This window comes from Oncorhynchus keta, chromosome 5 (assembly GCF_023373465.1).
Source record: "Oncorhynchus keta strain PuntledgeMale-10-30-2019 chromosome 5, Oket_V2, whole genome shotgun sequence".
Classification (NCBI taxonomy): Eukaryota; Metazoa; Chordata; class Actinopteri; order Salmoniformes; family Salmonidae; genus Oncorhynchus; species Oncorhynchus keta.
In genome coordinates, this window is record NC_068425.1 from 24,692,553 (window position 1) to 24,717,981 (window position 25,429).

General features: G+C 43.3%; 1 protein-coding gene across 3 annotated transcripts in view; it reads left to right on the forward strand.

The window, feature by feature from the left end:
- The first annotated feature begins 2,966 nt into the window (after positions 1-2,966).
- The window catches only part of LOC118377204 (speckle-type POZ protein), a 122,879-nt gene continuing 100,416 nt past the window's right edge, over positions 2,967-25,429 (forward strand). The window contains exons 1-3 of one of the 3 annotated variants that reach the window (XM_052519256.1): positions 2,967-3,076; positions 23,873-24,018; positions 24,852-24,927. The gene's annotated coding sequence lies outside the window, so the exon portion shown is untranslated. Of the gene's footprint in view, positions 3,077-3,127; positions 3,147-23,872; positions 24,019-24,851; positions 24,928-25,429 lie in introns of those variants that run through there. The other 2 variants (XM_052519258.1, XM_052519257.1) reach the window with 2 other exon arrangements.

A 25,429-nucleotide genomic window follows, 5' to 3' on the forward strand; every position in this document is an offset into this window, starting at 1 on the left:
TGGCCTACCTGGTTAAATAAAGGTGAAATAAAAAAATAAAAATAAAGTTGCTGCTACTGTCTCTAATGACCGAAAATAGCTTCTGGACATCAACACAGTGATTACTCACCTAGAACTAGACAAATGGTTTTATTTAATCAGTCAGAAGCAAAGGATATACTGCTTCCCGGAGACCAGCCCCAAATCCCTATCATTCGCTTGAAGAAAAAATACAGGGGGCGAAGGTCGGGGTGCCTTGTGAGGATTCGTAGGTTAGTGAGTAAATCGCCACCACCATCGGTTCTGTTGGCCAATGTGCAATCATTAGAAAACAAACAGGATTATCTACAGTCAAGACTATCCTACCAACGGGACATTAAAAACTTTAATATATTATGTTTCACCTAGCCGTGGCTAAATGACGACACAGATAATATAGAGCTGGCTGGGTTTTCCGTGCATCGGCAGGACAGAGCAGCTACATCTGGTAAGACGAGGGGCAGGGGTGTGTGTCTATTTGTCAATAACAGCTGGTGCGTAATGTCTAATATTAAAGAAGTATTGAGGTATTGCTCACCTGAGGTGGAGTACCTCATGATAAGCTGTAGAACACACTACCTACCTAGAGAGTTTTCATCTATATTTTTCGTAGCCGTCTATTTACCACCACAAACCGATGCTGGCACTAAGACCACAGTCAACGAGCTGTAAAAGGCTATTAGCAAACAAGAAAATGCTCATCCATAAGAAGAGCTTCTTTAATGCAGGCAAACTTATATCTATTTTACCTCATTTCTACCAGCATGTCACATGTGCAACCAGAGGAAAGGAAAACTCAAGACCACCTTTACTCCACACACAGAGATGCATACAAAGCTCTCCCTCGCCCTCCATTTGGCAAAAACATAATTCTATCCTCCTGATTCCTGCTTACACGCAAAAACTAAAGCAGGAAGTACCAGTGACTCGCTCAATGCGGAAGTTGTCAGATGACGCGGATTACCAGGGCTTGTACTCAGAGCTTGCGTGGACCAACTGGCAAGTGTCTTCACTGACATTTTCAATCTCTCCCTGACCGACTCTGTAATACCTACATGTTTCAAGCAGACCACCATAGTCCCTGTGCCCAAAAATGCGAAGGTAACCAGACAAAATGACTACCGCCCCATAGCACTCACATCGGTAGCCATGAAGAGCTTTAAAAAGCTGGTCATGGCTCACATCAACACCATCATCCCGGACACCCTAGACCCACTCCAATTCGCATACCGCCCCAAAAGATCCACAGAAGACGCAATCTCAATCGAACTCAACACTGCCCTTTCCCACCTGGACAAAAGGAACACCTATGTGAGAAAGGTGTTCATTGATTACAGCTCATCGTTCAAGGTCATAATGCCCAAAAGCTCATCACTAAGCAAAGGACCCTGGGACTAAATACCTCCCTTTGCAACTGGATCCTGGACTTCCTGACTGGCCGCTTCCAGGTGGTAAATGGTAGGCAACAACACACCTGCCCCACTGATCCTCCATACGGGGGCCCCTCAGGGGTGCGTGCACGACTCCAACACCATCATTAAGGGGCGGCAGGGTAGCCTAGTGGTTAGACCGGAAGGTTGCGAGTTCAAACCCCCGAGCTGACAAGGTACAAATCTGTCGTTCTGCCCCTGAACAGGCAGTTAACCCACTGTTCCCAGGCCGTCATTGAAAATAAGAATGTGTTCTTAACTGACTTGCCTGGTTAAATAAAGGTCAAATTAAAATTAAAATGAAGTTTGCTGATGACACAACAGTGGTGGGCCTGATCACCGACAACGATGAGACAGCCTATAGGGAGGAGGTCAGATACCTGGCAGTGTGGTGCCAGGACAGCAACCTCTCCCTCAATGTGAGCAAGACAAAGAAGATGATCGTGGACTACAGGAAAAGGACGGCTGAACAGGCCCCCATTAACATTGATGGCGCTGTAGTGGAGCGGGTCGAGAATTTCAAGTTCCTTGGTGTCCACATCACCAACAAACTATCATGGTCCAAACACACCAAGACATTTGTGAAGAGGGCACGACAACACCTTTTCTCCCCTCTGAGACTGAAAAGATTTGTCATTTGTCCCCAGATCCTCAAAAAGTTCTACAGCTGCACCATCGAGAGCATCCGGACCGGTTGTATCACCTCTTGATATGGCAACTGCTCGGAACCGTAAGGTGCTACAGAGGGCAGTGCATACGGCCCAATACATCACTGGGTCCAAGATTCCTGCCATCCAGGACCTATATACTTGGCGGTGTCAGAGGAAGGACCAAAAAATTGTCAGACTCCAGTCACCCAAGTGATAGACTGTTCTCTCTGCTACCGCATAACAAGCTGTACTGAAGCGCCAAGTCTAGGTCCAAAAGGCTCCTTAACAGCTTCTACCCCAAGCCATAAGACTGCTGAACAATTAATAAAATGGCTCTCCGAACTATTTACACTGTTTTTACACTGCTGCTACTTCACTGTTTATTATCTATGCATAGTCACTTTACCCCTACCTACATGTGCAAATGACCTAGATTAACCTGTATCCCAGCATATTGACTCGGGACGGTAACCCCTGTATATAGCCTCGTTATGTAATTTTATTGAATAAGAAGAAGAAGAGGAAGAAGAAGACTGTATCATCAGGCTTTTTCACATACTGACTGTCCTATCACAGCATGGCAATTATATTTTTAATTTAGACTTTATTGTAAACCAATTCAAAATATATAGAAAAACAATAAGTTTACAACAGAGTATACAAGTCTTACAAACGACAGTGAGGGGAATACAGACAATACATTATAAAAATAATGCTATGAGAAGAATGAATTGTGTTTAATTAATGTTCAATTTAATTCTCAAAAATAATAAATATAGTTTTTTGACTTTTATATTTACATGAATAAATCTATTAATAAGACATGTACATTCATGAATAAAGTATTTAGCTAAAATAACAAAGCATGGCAATGTTTTGGTATGGGCGTGCATGCTGTCGTCACAGGCATAACCCGGATGTAGAGTGCCAGTGCTGACAAAAAAATTCCTATCCTGTCGTGGAACAGACTGAAAAAAGGTGAGTTTTAAAACAAAAGGAAACTTTGTTTGTACTCGCTTTCATTCTGAGACCAAACACCAATGAACATGTGAGTTTGGTATCTAACAGGAATACGGAAGGCACTTAGCCAACTTGTATCTAGCTATTTTACCTTCTCAACAATCTCGACTGTTGATGTTCGAGATAGCAAGCTACACTTAGCTAGCGAACGTTCGCTCGCTAGCTAGTTAACTAACCAGCAGACTGGTAGCTAGCTCGTCGGAAGCTAGCCCTGACAAATCGTCTACCAAACATTAGCTAATCGTGCTAAAATGTAACAAAACACTTGTTGTAGTTTCCTATTTAGCCAGCTTGCTAGCTAGTTGGTTAGCCAGCTGAGCTAGTTAGCTAGCCAATCTACGCTGCCTCGCGCTTGTCTGACAATGGTTTGACAGCTGGTTTTAGCTTGACCATTTGTGAAGGAAATATTCATTTTATGCAGTTGGTGTGCGGGAAAGAGGTGGGTTATTTCTAGAAATGAATACATGAGTAATTCTCAAAGGGGCCCTGTGCGCGTAAGTAAAATCATTTTTTTTGTTGCCACATTATGAACCCACAATTTCCTCTGAAGCCACCATCCCACAACTGCCTGTATCCTGCCAGATAGTGACCATCACTTGTCTCCCGTATTTGTTTGCATGAGTTGTGCAGCACAGTGTCCTTTGCCAGAAACGGAGCTCCATAGAGAATGTGAAGAGCCAGGCTGAGGGGTTGCTGCATTGCAGAATAAGGTCCTGCCTAAATATGAGAAACTGTGAAATTGTCAATATGGTTAACCATGCACAGACAAAGCGAATTACGGTGGCAGATGTTTTTTAAGTGGGCGTTTTGGGGCACAGCTGGTATTTCACCAAATCAAATGTTGACGCAATTTTAGTTTTAGTACATGAAGTGCTGTGGGAATTCTCAATCATTCTTGTGTGGTCCTTCTGCATTTTTCTAGATTGTAAACACACGCAGGTTGAAACTGAGGGAGCTTTGTTGGAGTTTAGTTGAGTATCTGAGTGGTTTAGTGAGGTATGCTCTGAGACAGCATAGATAACAACTACTGGGACACCCACTACAGTCCCAGTCCTAAAAGCTGCCCTCAAGGAGCTGCACTAGAAGTACTCATTCACCTGATACACACCTGCTCCAACAGACACCTCAAAACTGATAGGCCTACACTATTTCAGGTAAGTGAGAGTTTTGGCTCTATTGATGAGGAAAATGGGGCCTGTGAAAGTCTGAAGACAGACATGTGTTTAGTTGTGGCTTGAGTGCAGAGACTTCATCTTGGCAGCTGTTTTAACTGGGAAAGTCATTTTGGTGCGAGTGGAGTACTTACCTGACTGGAGTACTTACCTTGATTTGACATGCTGGCCTCAACAGTCAGTGTGGCTGTGCTGAGAGACAGCCATCTCATAACGGTAAGGAAAACCCTGTGGTTGTCAACAGGAATGTGCTTCTCTGTATGAAGACAAATTTTGTACGTGCTTCCAGACTGCGTTGACAGGAAAGGATCCTCAGAGCAGGCACAAGTTTCCAATGTTCCGTAGTTAGTCAGGCTGTAGTCAGTGATTAGGCCAAAATGGTAAAAGACATTTCCGTTGCACAAAACCTAAATGACCATGACTGGCGATGGAACACTTCAAAGGTTTACCTGTACTGCAATGCCTACCTCGTCGTTTCACTGCACGCAAACCCCAAGCCAGCCATCACGTCCCAGCCAACTCCATCCATTCTATGTTATATGTTAAATTGGACAGCACTCGATTTAGCGGAGATGCACTCTACACACCATCCATAGGAAAGAACACTTTGTTTTATTTACGCGAGGTGCTTCTGTAACTGCTAGGAATAACAGCCAATCGAAGTGCATGGTGAAGGGCAAGCTAATGTAATCTGACAGCAATGGAGTGGTAGAGGCCACTCAGGCATCGTAAAGCTGTCGCTGTTTAAGCTCCTAAATTTGTCGCTAATACTCGCCAGCCTCCGCTTCCACATGGCCACAGAGCCGTGAGGAGAAGAGCACCGGAGTGTGCATCCAGGCAGTTTAGTTGTGTGATTGTCTTTCCACCTGTGTTAAGTGTGTGTGTATATATGTATGTATGTATGTATGTATGTATGTATGTGTGTATGTATATGTATATGTGGATAATGGTGGTAATAGGTGTGTGTGCAGCTCCAGTAAATGTGTGTGAGTCAGTGTGACACTACAGGTGCAGCTTTAGAAGAAGCCCATTTCTCACAATGTTGCATTCCCTCACAAGTAATCAGCAAGTATTGCATTACTTTGCTGAGAGGTTGGAAATTGAAATATGGATTGGGGTCGCAAACGCCTGCCTGTGCTATTGGCTGTTTCGGATGTGTGGGATGAAATGTATTTTGTGTGCGAGTGACTGATGCAGACAGTGGCGGTATCTAATTGTTTTCCACTGCTCATTCCTGCACTCCAATAACAGGGTGGGAGCAGGACTGACGCAGACGAAGTGGATGTTTTTTGTTACCTTAAAGAGATGCCAGGCCATTTTTCAGCCAGACAAAAACCAAGCCTGCTGCTCTTCCATTACATTATGGCATCCATTTTAAAGTGAAAAACAAACCTAGGGCTGGTTTCCCAAAAGCATCATAAGGCTCAGTTCATCGTTAGAGCCTTCGTAGGAGCATTGTTAAATCCAACGTTGCACTTGAAAATGCTTGGAATTTAATGCTTGCCTCAGACTGCTCGTAGAACAGCGAAGTCCGCCGTTAGATGCCCCCCCACGTCATTTTAAACACATATCTCTGTGACTGCCGATAACTACAAATACAGAGTTGTCAATGTCTTTGGAATTAATTCCAAGCTATGTTTAAAAATATTATACAAATGAAAACTGAGAACTGCATTCAAATATTAACAATAAGCTATAGGCCTATTTCAATCATATAGAAATATATTTAATGTTCAATCAATTGTTCTATTTGGCAAATTTCTCTAATTTGCCTCATTATTTTTCATGATGTGTAGCCTAATATGCGCAATGATGTGCCAATCGGTGACTTTGTGCTTTTTTATTGGGTAAGCATTAGAATAAGACGCCTCAATATTTGCAGCCTTAGGTGGTAACTTCATTCTAAGTTCTGCTCCGTCGTCAGTATTGTGAAATCATTCTAATGTTAAGGCAAGATTTTTAATGGAGAAAGCTAATCCGAGAGCAGCACTGCACTGCCTTTTCTTTCCGGCCTATCAGTATCGACACATGCTCCTACAACGCACTTAGCGACCATTCTCTCTGCGTGGTGTTTTGGGAAAGGCGTATTACATCTTTGGCCGTTATTGGAAAGATGCATTGTTGAAACACTCGTAAGTGTAAATTCCATCGGTATCGAGAAACCAGACACAGCTCATTCCATCTGCCATTTAGATGTATTTACATGTGCTGCCTTGCTGTGCTGGTGGCGGTTTAGCTTAGTGAGCGTCTGGCTGGCTGGGTGTGGAGAGTGTGGGCTGGAGGCCTGCCTGGTCTGGGGGCTTGAGGCCTACTTCTCCCTGGCCGAGTAGCCTTGCTGCTGACCCAGAGAAGTTATCTGAATATCAATGACAATGCAGTGATTTAGAAGTCAGATCTAATCGTGCTGGTAATTACTGCCATTTGAGCTTGGAAAGCAGCAGTAGACCATCTTGCTGTTGTGATGCGAGTCCAATTGAATTCAAAGGTAATTTCCCTATGGCTGTTTGGTATTTTGGGAATGAATCACCCATCTAGGGGTAGTATCTCTGAGGGTTGGGTGAGACAGGGTTTAAGAGCTGTGCAAATTCAAGGTCAAAGGTGAAATGATACAAAGAGATGCCCAGACAGGGATGGAGGGAGAAAGATAAGTGAGACTTTACAGAGGGAGATACTAAACTATTGTCTAAGTAAGGAGTGAGAGCAACGGGTTTAATGCAGGTGGAGTGAGGAGTGTTATGTGCAAAGATGGAGCTAAAAAGATGAACAAATCTAGATAAGATGGAATGAGAAATGGAGTTATATAGTAGGTGAGGTGGAGGTATAGAGAGAGCGAGTGAGATGGGGGGGAGAGAGGTGATGTTGGGGATGGAAGAGGATTGCGGTAGTGAAATCGATAGTTCATACCATTCTGAAATTGAGTTTTTTTTCTTTTCTTTTTTTGTTGTCAGAGAAACAGGTATGGAGGGTATAATATGAAATGGCTCTGGCTGAGGACCGTTACTTGAGCAGCAGTATTGATTCCTGGGCCGTGTTCCAATTATAGTTGGGTGTTTTTGTCCGAGGCCCTCGCAACGCAGCCCTTAAAGAGCTGGGGACAAGGCTGGACAAAGTTTTTGGGTGACGACTGACTTTGTCTTATCGCTTCCCCAAAGCGGCCCACTTTTTCAGTCATCAAAGAGGTTAGCTGAGAAATATCGTGTGCTGTCTCACTGGGTCTCTGAGGACATCACTAGAGAATGGAGATTTCCCCCATGGCCGTCCCTCTTAAGAGGCATTACAGCATAAAGAGAAAATAATCTTGTTTGTGTGTAGGTTTGTCAGTGTGTGTCTGTGGCTAAGTGGATTTGAGTATGTCTCTGTTGTGGGAGTGGGTTTGCATAACCTATGTGCAGGAAACATACATTCTTTGTACACTTGTGTGATTGAGTGTGTGTATTTATGGGGGCAGGTTGGAAAAACAACACCAGGTTGCTGACTGGCTGAATGGCAGTAGAATGACAGCAGATTGCTCTGTGGCTTCCTCCACGCTGCACTTAGCCGTTCATTGTGTGTGCAGCCAGACATGAGCAGAGAAATTGCAGCTGTTTGTTGCCTTTGTTCCTGGAAGATTTCCAAGGTAAAATGGCATGTAATTCCCAGCCTGATGTCCTTGCCTTTGCTCCTGCTTTTAGAGAGCCTTATCTGGGTTTGGAAGGGGGCTGCTGGATCGTGGAAAAATGTAGGACAACTTTCTGGTACTCTTGAGGTTCAGTAAAGAGTTATTGTGTTGTCTGTCTCTACTAGTGGACTCTCCTCTTTCTCTAGCGTCTGTCCCATCTGTATTTCATTCATTCTCTCCAAATAATGTCAGGCTCATGCAATATGTTGTTTCCCCACTTGTGTGTTAATGAAGTGGATGAATATTCATGAGCCAGAGCTGACATCGCTGTGGAGCTCTTGTCAAGGGAATATGGAGTGGCAGGGCTAGACAAACTTTTTGCTTGTCATGCCACGAACACCAGTTGCACGTCATTGTATGATCAAGGACCCATGCGTTACCGTCTTTTTTTTACCATAGAGAATCAGACCACAATGTTTGCTACACTCTTTGCATAGTCAAGCCTATCTCAAAATACAATGTTACAATTACAACAAAATACTTTTCCCTACAGGGCTCGATATTAAGGGATTCCCGTTGTCCCTGTGATGATGATAAATGTCTGTTTTAAAACGGACTGTTTTAAAATTCATCCAACCACTGCACGCACGCACATATGTATATATTTTTTTAAACCAATGATGCAACAGATCAGACCGTTTAGCTTAAAATGTTGATCGTTTTATTTCTTTATATTTTCAGCTCAACAATGCGATCATGGCTGTAGGCTATGCGCGAATGTTCCAAAATGCCATTAACAGGAAAACATCTCAGAAGCGCACTGCATGCACCAGTGGTTTCATGTAAAAATTAAGGGGAGATCTAAAGATGCATTAACTAGCATGGTTTACTAATATGACTAGGATTATGCTGAAAACCAGTAGAACATGAGAATCATGCTGTTTTCAATGGTGTATTAAGTGTTAAAATACTTCCCTCAACATTTCGATGGTTGTATTTTGGCTATGCTAGGCTCCTTTGAAACAAGGTACATGCTTCATAAAATTACATTACATTTCCAGGTTTTAAACAATTATGTTTCTGGTTAAATAGTTTTAAAATGCAAACCGCCCCGCTCAGATTTAAGGTGGGTGATGTGTGGTGCGCCACAGGCACTTCACTCTCCAGTCTTGTGACCATTTGACCTGAAGGAACCGTGCCTCCAGTATGTCGACAGAATCAAGCCTTTAGATGCTCATGTTAGTTATTCTTCATTTATATTTGTCAATCATCACTATATTTTTGTAATTAAGTCTCATTAAAGTTTGGCCACCTCATGTCAGCATCGGTTTGGACATGAAGCTGTAGCCAATTTTTTTTAACCTTTATTTATTTAGGAACAAATTCTTATTTTCAATGATGGCCTAGGAACAGTGCCTGTTCAGGGGCAGAACGACAGATTTGTACCTTGTCAGCTCGGGGATTTGAACTTGCAACCTTTCGGTTACTAGTCCAACGCTCTAACCACTAGGCTACGCTGCCGCCCCGGATATTGTACATGATGAATGGATATTGTACATGATGAATGGATATTGTACATGATGAATGGATATTGTACATGATGAATGGATATTGTACATGATGAATGGATATTGTACATGATGAATGGATATTGTACATGATGAATGGATATTGTACACGATGAATGGATATTGTACACGATGAATGGATATTCTACACGATGAATGGATATTCTACACGATGAATGGATATTCTACACGATGAATGGATATTCTACACGATGAATGGATATTCTACACGATGAATGGATATTCTACACGATGAATGGATATTCTACACGATGAATGGATGCCGACGCGGGACTACCTTCCATCACTAGGCGACCAGAACTTTCAATCCTAGCATGCCTGCTGCCTGTGCTCTGACTAAAAAACAGTACTTTAAAGTATTTTAGTTATTTGTGACTTACGAAGACATTTAGTAGAAAGAAAGCACTTCTTGCTACCCTACCATAAAAAAACAGCATAAATGACACAGCAGCACATCAATCAGCAATGTTTGTTGTCAGGGAAACAATTGAACGTTCTATGCTTGAGCAGAATTTAAATTGTCAAAGTGATCAATTATGGACATGTTACTGTACTGCGTTCTGTGTGTAAAGGGTCGTGGTAGATAATTTCATTGCCGGCCCTAACGGTCATACATCTGTAATAGGACCATTTTAATTTGCATTATTAATAAATGTGTATAGTTTCTTTCTTATCGGTTTAAAGGGAACCCCCCTCCCCAAACATGGCAGTTTAAACGTTAAGAAAAAATGTCCATTTGGCACATCCCTAAATAAAACATTACTCTAATGTTGGCCTCTGATCCAATTCTGATCAGAGTAATTGTTTGATATTGTGATTTGAATGAGGCATTTTGTCTTCAACTCAAATCTACATTCTTCAGCCCATTTCAGAAATAAAATCTCAATGTATATGATGTATGCTGTGCTTACTTCTCTCACACATTGCCAATGTATCTCTCATCTTCTTTCATTATGTCTGCTTACTATTGCTTTTCAGTGTACAGATACTCTACCTCTTTTTGCTTGGCAGCCTTTCATTTGGATTCTTGCTCTCTTTCTTTTTCCCTCTTATTTTATCTCTCTCCTCCATTGCTCCCTCTCCTCCATTGCTCCATACCTCTCTCCATGGCAGGGGATGTCAGACCCCTGCAGTCCACCACTAAAGCATCTCATGCGAACTGTAAAATCTTTGATCTCACGGCATCCATGCACTGAGCCACGACAGCAAAGTGTGTGGATGTTGCGGCACAATAAAGAAACGTGTGTGTGTGTGTGTGTGTGTGTGCTCAAAAACGTTTAATTTGGCAGTGTGAGGTTGTCAGCATTTGTGGGAGAAACTCTTAGTAAGAGGGAAGAGCTTGTCCTCTCTCTGCTTGTTCCTGTTTGGCCTTTTCCTAGTGTGTCCTTTCCTTTCTTCTATGTAGTTTGATAGAGCAGTAGTTTTATCAGTTGATATTTAACCCTGCAGCTCCAGACAGTTTGACATATCTCCAGTCTCATTCTCCCAGACATGCTCCCTATGGTCAGGAAAGGGTGGAGGCTGGTCAATTCATCAACATTCTATTACAGGACCCCTCCATCTTCATAAATCCACTCACCAGCTATCTATAGGCTATGCACAACCCACTGCTATAGGCTTTATACAACCCACTGTCACTTTACCTGTCTCATCACTCACTAAAACTGCTGCTGGGATCACTAGCAAGAACATGTGTTGTTGCTCAAGTTGATGATATTGAAGGCCATGTAATGGGGTTACATTCCCCCCTAACTTTGGGGGTAGCACCTTGACTTTTGGGGTAGCAGTCTAACTCAAGAAGTTAGTGTAATTACAGTGTAATTGATCCAAGCTTCTTGGGGGCAGCTATGGAGGCAGACAGCCCTTTGAATATGCCCCACTGTCATCTCCTTGGACACCTCAGGGTCCTGATGACAGGGAAGGACACTCATCTTGTCTATCTCTCTGTCCCTCACTCATCTGACGGTGTGTGCTGTGTCCTCGCCCCCCTTGTCCGTTTGCTCTCCTCGCCCCTCGACTGATCAAAGCCCCTTTGAGGGTCCTGAGTGGTTCTGAGCTAATAGCCGTTAGTGATCTGACGTGTGTGTGTGTGTGCGCATGTGTGCGTCTTCTCAGTGATTAGACACCCAATGACAGGCTGAGCCAGCCCTGCCTACCGTTTTTATCCTTTAAATGGGCAATCTGCAGTTGCGGCATCCAGTTTTTAAACCTATGAATGATAAGTAAGTTATATTCTTGAAGAATATAACGTAGAAATGCCTCATGAGCTTAGTTCTACTGTCATACCCCATCAGAAACCAAAATATAACCTTGTTTTACTCCACTGTTTGTAAACTAAGTGTAAACAAAGTTCAAACTTACATTTTGTCAGTCCTTGCATTCATAGCTCTGCCTATGAATTTCATATTGGTTACATTTCTCCAGCCCCATCCCTTAACTGCAGATTGCCCCTTTTTAATGTTGCACCTTCCCCAGCAGCCGACTCAATTATCAGTGATTAAGTTAGTGTCAGTCTTTAGCGCTGAGCTGTACCTCTCCTCCCTGCCATGTGGCACAGAGGCCCTGAACAGAGCTACTGATCCCAAGTCAGCACTGTGGAGGGACGTACAGTATGTAGACAGCTCTAAGTATAACCCCTGTCCTCAACTCTGATCCCCAGACAACAAGGTGACAGCGTACTGAAAGTTGGCAAAACCCCCAAAGCCTTAACCTCAGTGAGGAGGAAGAGGCTTTGCATTATATTATAGGATAAATGTATGAAGCCTTAACCTCAGTGAGGAGGAAGAGGCGTTGCATTATATTATAGGATAAATGTATAAAGCATTAACCTCAGTGAGGAGGAAGAGGCGTTGCATTATATTATAGGATAAATGTATGAAGCATTAACCTCAGTGAGGAGGAAGAGGCTTTGCATTATATTATAAGATAAATGTATGAAGCCTTAACCTCAGTGAGGAGGAAGAGGCGTTGCATTATATTATAGGATAAATGTATAAAGCATTAACCTCAGTGAGGAGGCAGAGGCGTTGCATTATATTATAGGATAAATGTATGAAGCATTAACCTCAGTGAGGAGGAAGAGGCGTTGCATTATATTATAGGATAAATGTATAAAGCATTAACCTCAGTGAGGAGGAAGAGGCGTTGCATTATATTATAGGATAAATGTATAAAGCATTAACCTCAGTGAGGAGGAAGAGGCGTTGCATTATATTATAGGATAAATGTATAAAGCATTAACCTCAGTGAGGAGGAAGAGGCATTGCATTATATTATAGGATAAATGTATGAAGCATTAACCTCAGTGAGGAGGAAGAGGCGTTGCATTATATTATAGGATAAGTGTATGAAGCATTAACCTCAGTGAGGAGGAAGAGGCATTGCATTATATTATAGGATAAATGTATAAAGCCTTAACCTCAGTGAGGAGGAAGAGGCGTTGCATTATATTATAGGATAAATGTATAAAGCATTAACCTCAGTGAGGAGGAAGAGGCGTTGCATTATATTATAGGATAAATGTATGAAGCATTAACCTCAGTGAGGAGGAAGAGGCGTTGAATTATATTATAGGATAAATGTGTAAAGCATTAACCTCAGTAAGGAGGAAGAGGCGTTGCATTATATTATAGGATAAATGTATGAAGCATTAACCTCAGTGAGTAGGAAGAGGCGTTGCATTATATTATAGGATAAATGTATAAAGCATTAACCTCAGTGAGGAGGAAGAGGCGTTGCATTATATTATAGGATAAGTGTATGAAGCATTAACCTCAGTGAGGAGGAAGAGGCATTGCATTATATTATAGGATAAATGTATAAAGCCTTAACCTCAGTGAGGAGGAAGAGGCGTTGCATTATATTATAGGATAAATGTATGAAGCATTAACCTCAGTAAGGAGGAAGAGGCGTGGCATTATATTATAGGATAAATGTATGAAGCATTAACCTCAGTGAGGAGGAAGAGGCGTTGCATTATATTATAGGATAAATGTATGAAGCATTAACCTCAGTGAGGAGGAAGAGGCGTTGCATTATATTATAGGATAAATGTATAAAGCATTAACCTCAGTGAGGAGGAAGAGGCGTTGCATTACATTATAGGATACATGTATAAAGCATTAACCTCAGTGAGGAGGAAGAGGCGTTGCATTACATTATAGGATAAAAGTATAAAGCATTAACCTCAGTGAGGAGGAAGAGGCGTTGCATTACATTATAGGATAAAAGTATAAAGCTATCCTGGTGCTTAGGTTCTTATCCAAGCTGAGATGACCCAGCTTTCAGAAGGAGAAACAAGGACAGGGCCTTACATTGCAGAATGATATTAGTGATTCTTATTATTCCAGTTAGATTTTGAACTTGCAGGGGGTTACCGAAGATAGCATGGAGATATATAAGATCTGAGCCCTTGTCGTTCAGTCCCCCCCGCTCCACCAGCCTCTAGAGGACTGGCCTTGGTGGTGGCACAGGCGTGAGTGTGGATTATTGTGAGGCGTCTCGTAAAAAGAAAAACTTGGCTGCAAGGTCACGTCTCTACTCTGCCTCATCCCCCTAATCCTGGCCTGTAAATAAATATCTAACACCCCCACACTAACACCATTATACCTCCCCTTAGCTACACACACCCCTCTCTGTTCTGCCCAGAAGTCTCCGGAAGGCACACCTTGCATGTCTTTGCCTGTAGCGTTTTGACAAGTGAATAAACATCAGCTGCTTCATTGCCCACCTGCCTCCCAGCCTCTACCTAACGCATAATGCTCCCCTCTCTTCCACCTCTATCTTATCTGCCCCTCACTTGTCCTACACTCTCCCTCTAACTCTACCGTATCTCACAGGCTGTAAGTGGAAGCCGACCCTTGTAGGCTGGTTGGATCCCCGCAATCATTGGGCTATTACCTCTACCCTGTCATCACATATAGACTAAAGACTAGAAGTGGGTCTTATCTATCTATAGAAAACCTAGCTAAATGCTCTCTCCTTAGGCTCTGAGTCCTCTCAGGGGACAGACAGACGGGTGTTGGTTGGACAGGTAGGGAGTTCTCAGTTTGGATTTAAATGTATACACCTCTGAATTAGGATGCAAATACCTTTTGCAGATTTGGTGGGCGTAGCTCTCTCCTGGTTTGGGGCTCCAACCACCATCTCCCTCCCTGTGCCTCCCTCCCTGTGTTGTCCAGTGAGCAGCAGCAGTGATCAGTAAGGAGAGCTGGTAATCTGCCGTAGCCTTAGCGCTCTCTGGCTCTGCTCTCCTTGAAGAAGATTGATGGCCCTCCTGGAAAGGCTGCTATTGTGGATGGGCAGAGAAAAAGAGGGGAGGGAGGAAATGGATTAAGAATGGGAAATTTGAAGGAGAGTGATAGTGGGAAAAGTAGATAAAAAGAGATGGTGCTTGAGAGGTTAGGAGATGAATGGGGGACGAGTTGGAGTTGATGAAATTATGTGAAGGGGTCAGGGGAGCTGTGTTTATCTGAATGTGTGTTTGTGTAAACATGACCAGAGATTAGGCCTGGACTCATCAGTCCTCACCCATTATCTGACTCCCACACACGCAGTACTCGCGCGCACACACAATTGTCTGTCGGTTTAATCCATTTGAATTAAATCAATTTTTGACGGCATCTCTTTTGATTTCAGCAAATGTGATGTTTGCCCATGGAAGAAGGGGCCTTTTTGGACCTAATTGCCAAAACATTCAGGAGATAAAGGTGCTCAAAGTTCATCCATTGTATATCATACCATGAGACATCCATGTCTTCATCACTGGGAAAATATAAACTGTTGAGTTGAAATTATATCAAAAGCTCACAAGCAGGGTTGTCCAACTATTTGATAATTTCTTCCCAAAAAATGTTATAATAAAAAACGTTTTTACTAATTAGCATAAATGAGGAAACTCAGATTTCTTTTTGTTTGATATGGGTGTATATTGTAGCTTCGACCCAACTTCACATCTTCTGCGTGTGTATTGCCCGCTATCTGTTGAGACACAACATGCTCTTGAACGGTGGATGTCATTTCAAGCGTAGAACAATTATTCATAGAATGGACCTATCCCTCCTTCAGAGGCCACTGTAGTTTAGCTGGTACACCATTGAAATGTAAATTCAATTAAAATTGTAACTTCTAATTACTATCACAGAGATGGCCGCCGGTCCACCCACCATCAGCTGTCAACTTAAATGGTCATGTTTATATTGTCTATATTTCTGTGATTTCAATAGGTTTCCTATGGAGTATAAACAGTATAATTAAAACAAACAGATATTCCCATTCAAGGCAACATTCTCCCTCACACCATCTTTGTGGTACAATTTGAAAGTGGAAATGTCAATTTTATTCCCATTTCAGTACATTTAGTTACCAAAACATGACACCCAAGAACATGTCTCAACCGATGGTGAGCACAACATAAGGCTCTAAGCTACAACATATGTAAATCTAATTAAACAGTAGTTTACGTGTTTTTAGAAAAATAACGTTTAAGGTGAAAAATGAAATAAAAATTACAAACTGAGGAGTTTTTGATATCAATCTCAACCGTTTCTCTTTTGCAGTGATGAAGACAAGGATTTCTGGTACCTTTTTAACTTCATTAATCTTTTGGCATTCGGGCCCAAAAAGTAACTTTGTGAGCACTTCTACAATGGGAAAATATATATGTATGTAAAGTTTGCTTCAAATCAAAAGGGGTGCTTTCAAAAAGGGGTTAAAATTGATTTACCCTGGGGCGGCAGGGTAGCCTAGTGGTTAGAGTGTTGGACTAGTAACCGGAAGGTTGCAAGTTCAAACCCCCGAGCTGACAAGGTACAAATCTGTCGTTCTGCCCCTGAACAGGCAGTTAACCCACCCGTTCCTAGGCCGTCATTGAAAATAAGAATTTGTTCTTAACTGACTTGCCTAGTTAAATAAAGGTAAAATATATTTTTAAATAAATGTACCCTCTTAGTTCAAGTTTTCACAAATAAACAGATTTGTATTACAGTTCCTGTCAAGATGCGTATTTGCATACACAAATGAGCTATGCATAAGAACCATATGTAACCATAATGTGTGTCTAGGTCTGTTAGCACATACTGTTCATTCTACACTTTCCATTCTAGTCATTTAGCAGAAGCTCTTATCCAGAGCGACTTACAACTAGTGCATTCATCTTAAGATGGTTAGGTGAGACAATACATCATAATTGTATCGAGTACATTTCCCTCAACACATTACTTCCAGATGTTTTTGAAAGATGGGCAGGGACTCCGCTGCCCTGACTTTAGGGGGAAGCTTGTTCCACCAAGTTGCAGGAGTTTGATGGCAGAGGCTGGTTGCCCAGCCAAAAGAGTTGCAGTAGTCTAGACGTGCCTGGATTAGGACCTGCGCCGCTTCCTGTGTGCAGAAAGGTTGTACTCTGAAGAGAGTGAACCTGCAGGAGCGAGTCACTGCTTTGATGTTTGCAGAGAATGACAGTGTTGTCCAGGGTCACGTCAAGGTTCTTTGCACTCTGGGAGGGGGGCACCTTTGAGTTGTCAAATGTGATGGAGAGGTCTTGGAGCGGGCAGGCCTTCCCTGGGAGGAAGAGCAGCTGTGTTTTGTTGAGCTTGAGGTGGTGGGCCGACATCCAAGCTGAGATATGCCAGGCACGCAGAGATGTGTGTCTCCACCTGACTGTCAGAAGGGGGGGGGAAAGTGGAGTGTCATTTGCATAGCAATGATAGGAAGACCATGAAAGGATATGACAGAGCAGAATGACTTAGTGTGAAGACCAGTAGTGAGAGTACGTGGTGCAGACACCGAGTCAGCTTTGGCAGAGTGGAGAGCAGTCTCGGATGAGTGACACGACTCGAAGCTTAACTGGTTAGGATCAACAAGATTGTTCTGAGAGTGATAACGAGAGTTGCAGCACGCTTAGTTGTTGACGTCAGAGGGATGAAGTGTTGGTTTCTTAAGGAGAGGCAAACTTGAAGTCAGAGGGGACGCAGCCAGTGGTCAGGGATGAGTTGAGGCAAGTGAGGAATGGGAGAAGGTCTGTAGAGATGGTCTGGAGGAGGTGATGTGGTCAAGTGGACAGGTTGTTGGGTAGCCAGCCTTCATTAGTCGCAGGCTTTCATCTAGAGAGAGAGGGGAGTAAGAGGTCAAGTAGTTCTGTGGGAGTTGTGTCCCCCGAAACATGACCTGCCGCACTGCTCTGCTTCGCTGCTTCTTAACACACTGCTCACTTAACCCAGAAGCTAGCTGCACCAATGTGTGCCTATGTGTTGGAGGAAAGACCGTCCAACTGACAACTGAGGTCAGCTTGCAGGTGCCCGGTCGGCCACAAGGAGTCGCTAGAACATGACAAACCAAGGAAATCCCCCGGCCAAACCCTCCCCTAACCCGGACGACGCTGGGCCAATTATGCGCCCACCCCATGGGGCTCCTGGTCACGGCCGGCTGTGACACAACCTGGGATAGAACTGGAGGCTGTAGTGGCGCCTTAGACCACTGCGTCACTCAGGAGGCCATATTGTTTTGACAATTTTGCAATGTTAATTTTGCGCTAATTGGCTGTACCTGCACCAAAACTCGAGTATTTTTCCTTCATATATTATTGTTCTCCAACTTCTTTTTAAATAGCTTGATTAAAATAAATTTTCTCATGGCTCTCTGTTGTGCCTCTGCAGCAGACCATATGGTGAGAAATATGCTTGGAACATCGAGTTGTAATACATACAGAATCGTAACACGTATTGTATTGGCACCTAAGTATCGTGATAATATCGTATCGTGAGATTCCTGGCAATTCTCAGCCCTAGTATTAAGTAGCCACCGGATTGGCTGATGGTGTACATCCCCTGGACAGGATGATAGTCTATCGTAGGCGACCTTTGAATTACCCTTGGCATGTTACTCCTTTATGGCCCTGTGTGTGTGTGTGAATAACCCAGATCATCCACTGTGTGTGCGCAGCAGCAGCACAGGGTTGAATGGCCCAGTTGTGCTCATAATTATAAGTTATTCACTCTTAGTGGCTCTTTTTAAACATAGTCAAGTGCTTCATGTGACTTTTTTTCAAGTCTAAGGGGGTTTCAGCAGCGGTGAACCTGTGAGGAACAGTCCTTTTTTCTCTCTTTTTCCCTGTATCATGGCTGACGTATTTTAATGTCTATCCCATCTCTCCCCGTCCCTTTCAGCCCTCTGCTTAATTTGTCTTCAATCCTTTCTAGTTTTGTTTCTATCCTCTCCTTGTCTTGTCTGCTGCCACCCTTCTCTCTTTTTCATCAGCCTGTAGTACATTAACCCATCTTTCATCCTGTCTCATCTCCCATTCTTCCTCACTTTGCTTTTTCTGATTTCCATTTGTTTTCTTATTACACTTTTGTTTCCCCCCGCTACTCTCCTGTCTCTCTCAGCTCCATCCTCTTCCTCTCCCTCATTCCCCTCCTCACCATCCAATCCCTGCTCTCTCAAGCTGCGGAGATGTAGGTTTGCTCTGCCATGGAGTCTTGACAGGATGGATGGCAGCGGGTGTCTGTGTTGTCATCTCATCTCCCCTCTCCAACCTGACTAAACGATCAGGCTCACTGGTGGACAGACAAACAGGCCGGGGCAGGGAGTGCAGAGGCAAGGAGGGTGGCAGGGCGAGGCCCCAGCGTTTACCCAACCTGATTACAGGATCACACACTGCAGGTCAACCCTCATTTCCTGGAGTCCCAACTCATTACCACACCGCTGACCAACGCCTATCAGAGGGAAGGAGGGAGGGAAGGGAAGAGAAGGAGGAGGGTGGGAGACTGATGCATAGAGAATGAGTACAGGTCAGAGAAAGGAGAAGAGGGGGTGAAGGAGGGATGGCCAGAAGAGATTGAGATGAGAGAAAGCACAGAGTAAATGATCATAGGTCATAGACAGGGCGAGGAGGATAGCTGTTGCAGTGAGTCAAGGGGATTTTATTCTCCGATTCAGACAGTAGAGGTAGTAGATCTAAGTAGCTGTTCCGCTGTTATGTAGGTCTGAAGGCTGGTTTAGCCAGATGACTTACACTATACAGACCAACCAGGAAGGCTCTGCCCACCACAGGACCACGGAGACACACCCTCTTCACCTCACACAGTTGACTCATTATTTTGTATGTTGTCTGACACAATCACAGCATATTGTCAGACCTAAGTTTCTCTTAATCCCCATTTTGCCTGTTAAAACGGTGTTTGAACCAGGAGGCATTAGTGATTTTGGAGCCCAAAAATATCGACCGGACTCATGCTTCTGTTGTCAGGTTTTGAATACACATCTGCTTGTCCAGTCAATAAGAACACTCACATATTCATTGCAGGTGAGCTATTGATCAAGCCTCTGTCCCCCTGAGACACACACCTCTGAGAGTAGCACTGCCTCTCACATTCCGTGCTTGCATTTTGCCTCTATATTTTGCATCTGATTGACATTTGTGACTGGCTTGTGTAAACCTGAGGGTGTTAAGATGATGCCATTCATTCCTTCAGTCCACCTCTCTTCTTTCTGACCAAGGGGCTATGGCAGGGTCTGGATTAAAGAGAGGGGGGAAGAGTGTTCTTTATTCAGAGCATGTCACAGAGAGACATTGTTAGTCAGAATGGTATTGCACTTGGCTTCGCGTTGTGATTCAGGTTGGATTGGCTTTCTTCATGGTCTCAAGTTGGGCCTATTTGTTTTAGATTACTGCTCTGAAACAGTAATTTGTCTTACAGACCAGAAGAGCTTGAAGTGTCTTACATCTCAGCTATTGTCTTTGTACATGTCTGTAAATTATATAATGAAGCCTAATATGACTATGTATTTTAAAGGGACCATTCAACCTGATGAAGTTTCTCTTGTTCAGTTATGTGGGAGTCTCTGTCCCCCTGAAGTGCTAGTGTTTTTATTACTAGACATTAGGGATGCACCGATATGACATTGTTGGCCGATACTGATATCTAATAATTCATTTGTCAAAAAAAAAAACTATACTGATAACACATTTTGGGGAATATTCAGAGGTGGCAACTTTCCATGGGAGTTGATATTAATACCATTTAAATGTAGATGTTTTTTGCATTGGATATATTTACCATATCATATGGAGACAGAAACAGAAACCTTTTATCTTATCATAAGTGGATATATTTACCATATCATATGGAGACAGAAACAGAAACCTTTTATCTTATCATAAGAAGACATAATTGCAAATTATTAAATCCTTCCAATAGAAATAAAAAAACAATTTAGTTATAAATTGAACTTTAATTAAATGAGTTGACTCTTCACATGGGATAATTTCACTGAACAACAAAAGGGAATATTGAATGATCCCCAATGATCCATCACTTCTCCCAAAAACATTTTCAACATCTGTAAAATGATAGTCTAGAAACTAAAGCTTTGGTTGTCTTCCTCTTATGCTTCCATGTCTTCTCCCTTGAACATCAGACTCTGAGGCCTCATCTTCACTGTCACTTTCCAACCTTGTTGAGGATGGCTTATTGTCAGGCTCAAAAATCCTCAAATTTGCCCAGATGGCCACCAATTTTTCACCCCTTGTATTGGTCAGCCTGCGGCGTGCTTTGGTGTGTGTTCCCAAACAAGGACCAGTTGCCCTCTGAGGCGGTTGATGTTGGTGGGATTTGGATGACGATGGAGGCAACAGGGGTAAGAGCCTCAGATCCACAAAGTCCCTTCCACCAGGTGGCTGATGAGATATGTTGGCACGACTGCCATATTGCATCTCCATCCCAAAGTCCTTGCTTGGAAGTGTACTTCACCAGACTGCCAAGAACCTTGCCCCCATCCAGCCAAGTTGGCGAGACACGGTAGTGATGACACCATAGGCCTTGTTGATCTCTGCACCAGACAGAATACTCTTGCCAGCATACTTGGGGTCCAACATGTACGCTGCGGCGTGTATGGGCTTCAGGCAGTCTTCACGCTTTTTGATGTATTTCAGAACTACAGTTTCCTCTGCTTGGAGCAACAGTGAAGTGGGAAGGGCAGTACGGATATATTCTCTTACATCTGTAAGCAGAGTCTGAACATAAAACGGAATGGCACTGTCTCCCTCAATCCGTGCAATGGCTATTGCTATAGATTTCAGGAGTTTTAGGCTGCTTACCACTCTCTCCCAAAATACATCATCCAGGAGGATCCTCTTGATGGGGCTGTCCATATTGGCAGACTGTGATATGGCCATTTCTTGGAGAGACTCCTTCCCCTCCAGGAGACTGTCAAACATGATGACAACACCACCCCAATGGGTGTTGCTTGGCAGCTTCAATGTGGTGCTCTTATTCTTCTCACTTTGCTTGGTGAGGTAGATTGCTGCTATAAGTTGATGACCCTTCACATACCTAACCATTTCCATACCTAACCATTTCCATAGCTCTCTTGTAGAGTGTATCCATTGTTTTCAGTGTCATGATGTCCTCGAGGAGCAGATTCAATGCATGAGCAGCACAGCCAATGGGTGTGATGTGAGGCTAGGACTCTTCCAATTTAAACCAAGCTGCCTTCATGTTTGCATCATTGTCTGTCACCAGCGCAAATACCTTCTATGGTCCAAGGTCATTGACGACTGCCTTCAGCTCATCTGCAATGTAGAGACCAGTGAGTCATGTTGAAAATGTTTTTGGGAGATGTGATGGCTCATTGGGGATCAACCAGGATTTCAAGCAGTGAAGTTTCTGATCTGTCTGTCCGATGCCTCGCTTCCTCAGTGTACACAGTCACTGTGTCCGTTTCCATCTTGTCCAGCTGTGTATGTAACATTTCACGTAAACCCTGTTCCCTGTCTGTATCGAAGGAGCGGTCCTTGTACCTAGCATTGAGTTTGATGGCAACACAGTAAAGAGGCTCAGAGAGAATGCCACCGAACTGCTTGTTCACAGCCTCGAGGACTTTTGTAAGTTTTAACCCCCTGGTCTGTTGTCAGTTTTGTTGAGCAGGCGTTTCAATGCCATGACAGAGGGTATCACGTCTGCTGCAGACACAGTTCATTAGCTTATTTCTCCAGTCAGTTGTTCGAATGGCGCTAGGACTGTGTTCATGTTTCAAACATGTTCTCTAATGCTATTGAAATGGCTGCAGCGGTATGAGAACCAGCACATTCTTCAGCATGCAATACGACTTTCCTCAGTATGGAATCCCTGTCGACCCACTGTGCTGTCAGACGCAGCATGCTAATGGGGCTGACATCGCTGGTCCAAATGTCAGTCGGGAAGCTAATAGCAGTGAGATCATAGATGTACGTTTCAACAATACTGTGTAACTCTGGTAGGGCAACTTCTGAAAAAAAGTGCCTACTTGGTCGTGTGTACTGGGGCTCGAGGTGCTCAACCAGTCGACGAAAGCCAACATCATCCACAACAGAGAAGGGTTGATTGTCAAGGGCAATGAATTCCTTTATCTTGGCGTTAATGGATTTTGCCTTTGAATTGTCTCGCTGAAATGTTCTTACTCTTTCAAATGACTGCTGGACTTGAACTTGTTTAGTGGTTGGAAGTGTGCACTTAGTATTTTAATGCTTTTGTTCTGTGTAGCGCTGTATTTTTCGTGCCGTCATTACGTCATCTACCTACGTTATATAGGTATGCACGTCATCTACCTACGTTATATAGGTATGCACGTCATCTACCTACTTTATATAGGTATGCACGTCATCTACCTACGTTATATAGGTATGTCCCTCATCTACCTACGTTATATAGGTATGCACGTCATCTACCTACGTTATATAGGTATGTCCCTCATCTACCTACGTTATATAGGTATGCACGTCATCTACCTACTTTATATAGGTATGTACCTCATCTACCTACGTTATATAGGTATGCACGTCATCTACCTACGTTATATAGGTATGCACGTCAGCTTTAACATCGGTTTTGCATATTGGCGCAAGACATCGTGTCGATGTTGGCATTTTTTACTCATATAGGCCTTTTCTGAAATGCTCACCAATTTATTGTGCATCCCTACAAGACATAATGAAGTGTTTTAATAATTATGTTTGGCATCGGTTTGGTTTCACCTCAAATCAGACACCGCACTAAATGAATCCCGCTCCTCCATGGGGGAGACAGAGCCACCTCAGCCATGTCGACAGAGGGAGAGGGAAGGAGACGGACAGACTTCTCCTCCACCATAGACTGGAACTGTTCAGCCAGGGAGAGAGAGACCAGACAGACAGCACTGTTATTGGAGATGGCCTTCTGATTGAACTACTGGGGCCCGACCTTGTACTGTCTGGCTGGACTTTCCTAACTAAACCTACACTACACATTCCCAAAGTATTATTGTGTGCGTACACGTTAAGTAGGTACCTGAGTCCGTTCAGATACAAACAAACCGTTTTTCACAATGAACTCACACACTCACACTCCTCTCAATCTCTTGTTTGTGTTCTCCTTCTCTGCAGCCGGACAGGAGGCCCAGGCAAACAGAGGGACGCAGACAGACAGACGTACAGATAGAGGACTGCTCCCAGACTGACAGACAGAGGGCCCAGCTGGCCCAGCCATGGCATCAGCCAGCAGCACAGATGTTTGAGGGACTTTGATCTGGGTGAGTACCAACTGGGTTGGAGATAAAGGAGGGAAGGGTGTACCAACACAGGGAAAATGGGTGATTTTGGGTGGGGCAGTGACTGGTGGCTGGTTTGAAGAGACTTGAGGGAAATGTTGAGAGAGAGAAAAATAACTAGGAGTGGGAGAATTTTGTTGACAGAGAGGAAGAAGGTTACTTTTAGATGGGAGAAGGTGTGAGATTTAGGGTTTGAATAAATGAATGACGCAAAGAAATGAAAGAGGAAAGAGGGTGGATGCAAAGACAGCAGAATTAGAAGTAGGTGGCAGACACATCTGAATCATATATTGAATCATTCAATATATGATTCAGATGTGTCTGTCTTCAAAAAGCTAAAGTAACACTTAATTTCTAATAAAGGACTTACAGGTGTGAAAGGGGAATAATTATCAGTGTTGGTGTGTGAGATGAGGGAGGGGAGGATATTGTAACTGTAAATGACCGGTGACAGAACTGTAAACTGGAGAGAACGGAGGATTTTTATGAAATAAAGTGTTTGTAGACGTTCTAGTAAACTTAACAAATCGTTAAATATGATCTGAAACAACCGTCTAGATGGAACAAAAGGTGAACAGAATCCGTTATGTAGAAATTGACCATCACCCACACGGTATTTCTCAGATTAAATTAAGTATGTATGTTAAAATAGTTGTGTGTGAAGGCCCTCGTGCATGCTGGTGTATGTATGAGTGATGTGCGGGGCTGACCCTGCAGTGAGAGCCCTTAGCAGTGATCAGAGACCAGTGTCTCTTTATGGAGTAATTAGTTCAGGGTTTTAGAGGACCTGTCACTGAGTTTCTCTCATCCCCCAGCCCCCTTCCACCTCACCTCACCCGCTCCTCGGTCAGTGGCTCCATCCCCTGTCCCCCTCCCTCACGGCTGCTCCAGGTAATTGACGCCACTTAAGATCATTGAGTGTTTTTACATTTTTGTATTTTATATTCAGTGGATTTGCTATGCTCTGCTTTATGCTTGCTGGTTTCACCATGCCTGACTGGCCCAGCGTCGCTCACCTGACCTGTCCTGGCCTGGCAGTGGATCGGTCCACTCACAATTAGTTAAGACACTGCATTAGACACTTTAATGAGAACAACTATTGTGATCTATGTGAGAGAAACAACTCATGCAAGACTAAAAATCTATGGTGGATGAAACCTCAAATCGCTTCATATAGACTTTATCCAAGCTGTTATTGATTGGTATACTTTATTTAAGCAATAAGGTCAGAGGGGGTGTGATATATGACCAATATGCAAAGCGGAGTGCCTGGACACAGCCCTTAGCCGTGGTATATTGCCCATATACCACAAACCCCAGAGGTGTCTTATTGCTATTATAAACTGGTTACGAATGTAATTAGAGCAGTAAAAACAAATGTTTTTATGAACTG